Raw genomic sequence first — 3,920 nt, 5'->3', positions numbered from 1 at the left:
GGGGTGTTACAGCAACACTTATACACATTCACCAACCAATTCAGGACATTATAGTTATGCTTAATACTAGTATTGTATAAGATATATTATCATGCATATTCAAATAGTTATAATTACCAAATTTATATCAATTATACTAACTCAAATTCATTTACAAACCAACAATTGGCCAAGTTAACCTATAAATGCCATTATACTAAAATAAGTTTACTATTTATACCAAAACGGGCTGGTGGATTGTGTGATAATACTCCAACTGATCTCCAACCTTTACGAGCTTTTGAGCACAAAAAGAAAGCCTAGTACGTATTTAATGCTTAGTAAGTTCGTATAACATGAATTTAACTTACCATATAATTACATTTAAGATAAGCATACATAATGCATCCAAGCAATTTGGCTTATAGCCTAAAACACAACTTCACCAATCATGTTAGTCAAGTAATTCACATAATACCAAGAACATGGATGAGTTCATCATTTAATGTCTTTCATATACATATGCTTTTCATATCATTATTCCATATTACATGTACACTTTAATGACAAATCATTTCAAGTTCAGTTCAGCCATGTCAGAACTTTACCTGTTGAATTTATTTGAAATATCGATGGATACACTTATATAGTATACTTTAGTGTACACTACTATAATTCATCAAAACATTTTTAGGGGTACCCAATCAGGGCACATAATTGGGAAACACACTCTTGAGCCTTGTAACGAGAAGCTCACACAGAGCCATTTCGGGAAGCTCATAAAGAGCCTATCGAGAAGCTTATCCGGGCTATATAACTAGAAGCTCATAATAGCCAATATTGGGAAGTTCACAAAAAACCATATCGGGAAGCTCCGGATAGCCAATATCGGGAGGTTCAAGCGAGCACTCTCGGGAAACTCACAAAGAGCCAATTTAACGGGAAGTTCACAAAGAACCTTTAACCGGGATGCTCATAAGAGCTAAGGTGTCCACAACAAATGTAGACAATCTATCGGGACGTTCTGAAGAGTTATTATCGGGAAGCTCGTAAGAGCCTTATACGGGAAGCTTGAGAGGGCTTATAACAGAACACTCATAAGAGTTGTGGTGTGTCCGCAACATATGCTGGACTACAACCAATACGTGAAATCTTGTATCCATCGACTTTTATTTATTCAAACAGGATTTGACATTTATCAGGCATTATTGAATATTCAATCGATTTCGCATACATGAAAATTATACAATTCACATATACAACATTTAACTCAAACATATAAATGTATACAATTTACTTACACGAACTTATCTCGATACTTGTTCGAATATGAAATCTACTAATCTGAAACTTTTTTTTCCTCGATCCAACTTAGTATTAGGTCTTTTAGGACCTATATAAATGAATTTAACATCAATTTAATTCATTTCATACTCAATTTAATTCAATTCACATCCTAGGCAAAATTACTACTTTGCTCCTATACTTTTCATAAATGACGATTTCGTCCCTAAATTCGGAAAATAAAATTCATGCAATTTAATCCTTATTCCAAGCCTAACTGAAATTTTCATATAACTTTTACAGCAGATGTATTTCACAAAATTCAAAATCTTTCTATAACTTTTACATATTTACAATTTAGTACCTAAATCGTAATTTCATCAAAATTCTCTTTGTAAAAGTTGATTATCTATCAACAACCTTTCATTTTCTACCATTAATTTCAAAATTTCAGCCATGGCAAAATTTCTATACTTTAATATCTTTTCAAATTATTCCCCAAAATAGATATATTAGGCTACCCCGATCTTAAAAATATAAAAATTACTAAAAACGGGACAAGAATACTTACCCAATTTAGCCAAAAAAGCTTGCTTGAACACTTTTCTCTTTCCTAGGGTTTCCATTTCTTAATTTGGGAAATATGATATAAAATGATGATATTTTTCTATTATCATCTTTTAATTATTTTAGTTTCCAATTTAGTCCTTATCCTTTTCCAATTTTTCCATGGATGATTCGTCAAAAATATCTACTAACTTTTCTTTAATAGTCTAATTACAATTTAAGGACCAGAAGTTTTGAATTCCACAGCTATTTGATCCTTCTACTTACTAGAATTCAACTTTTGCATTTTATGCAATTTGATCCATTTCCATAATTAAACACATAAACGGTAAAATTTTATTATCAGAATTTTCATATAACATTCCTATCATAATGCAAACCATGCAATAATATTAGAATAAATTTTCTTTCTGGTTCGAATTTGTGGTCCTGAAACCACTGTTTTGATTTCACTGAAAATGGGATGTTACAGCTCACTTCAAACACATCTCAAAACCATTGATTCTTCACTTCTCTCTCAATTTTCTCTCTTTATTGTTCTTCATTTTCTTCCCCGTTCCCTTGTCAATTTCACCTCTTGAAAAAGAGTCATTCAACCACCATTTGGAGCAGCATTCAAGTGTTCGTGGAAGCCTCGGTTAAATAAAAACAAGTAGAGAAGGAGAAGCGGAGCAAACTAGTCAAGTCTCGGAGAAACACTAGATTTGATTCTTGGTCCTTATCCTTTTAATTTTATTGTTGTTGTTATGAACATGTCCATGAATATTTGTGATGTTGATATGTTTAATTTAATTAATATGACTTAAATTGGATTCGTGTTAGGTTGATTGCATTTAGTCTACTTGAGTTATTAAAATTGTGTTTGTGTTGTTATAAGCCTCGGTAAGATGTTTGATTAAGTAAAACCAAGACTAAGTTATTCTTGCATTACAATTGTAAGGTAACTAATGAATTAATTATTTAAACGAAATGAAATTATAATTAATTGACACGATACTTAATCAGTGTATGGTTATTAATCTAAGGTGGCTGAGGGTTAAATTAGCAACGGTATCTAACCATACATCAGCCTTGCATAACTTGCAAGATTATTGTGATTAAACTGTTTTAAGATAGAAATACATTGTTACCTCGCGTAATCTTTTATGTGCTTATGAGATTGAATTAATTGTTTGAATTGGCATAGAGATATGTACAAGAGATTATTCTAATTTCATAAGTATGTATGTGCATTAACACATTTGCTTATTAAAATTTGTTTAATCGGTTGAATTGACATAGAGATATAGTCAAGAGATAAATGGATTTTGGTAGGTAAGTATGTTCATAAGTTAGCAAATTACCAAGTTGCCGTGAATTTATTTGTAACAACATAAGCATGAGTTTAATAATTCTATGTTAAGAAATGTAAATAATCTAGCACAATTGTGTCATCTTGATTAAAATCATCTTTTGAAATCTTGCATTGGAACTTTTATTTTATTTTTATTTATTTTACTTAGTTAAAATCCTAGTTTATAGTCACCTCCTCAAATCAAAATATTTTTCTTCACCAAAGTGTTTTTAATTACATTCATAAATAATTCTTTTCACAGTCCTTATGGGTACGATAACTCGATATTTACTTGTCACCTTATTACTTGTTGTATCTTTTTGGGCAACCCTCTCAACAATTAAGACATCTATTCGAGGAATACGGGGACTAATTGAAGTAATGAGCCTCCCAATAGTGGGAGGCTCATTATTTCAATTGAGATAATGAAAAATCATTTCATTTTTTTAGTTAGAATATTAGGCGGTTCTTGAAAAAAGATAGCGAAAATAATGGTAGATTCAATCTAATATTCAAGCTAATGTTGATAGAATCTAATAATTATAATAATTCGATTTAAATTAAAATTATATATATATATTTATTATTTATCTATTTATTTAATATCTTTTTTTATATCTTAGTTATATTTCTTTTATATTAATATAGTAATATAAAATTTAATAGAGATGCTGTCGGAGTAAAGGATCGTCAACAAGGGCATTCTAGTGCGTTGTAGATTCTTATCCAAGACTTGTATCATTTGATGATGCCATGT

This window comes from Gossypium hirsutum, chromosome A08 (assembly GCF_007990345.1).
Source record: "Gossypium hirsutum isolate 1008001.06 chromosome A08, Gossypium_hirsutum_v2.1, whole genome shotgun sequence".
Lineage (NCBI taxonomy): Eukaryota > Viridiplantae > Streptophyta > Magnoliopsida > Malvales > Malvaceae > Gossypium > Gossypium hirsutum.
The sequence above is the reverse complement of the archived record's forward strand: the minus strand, read 5'-3'. Positions refer to the sequence as shown.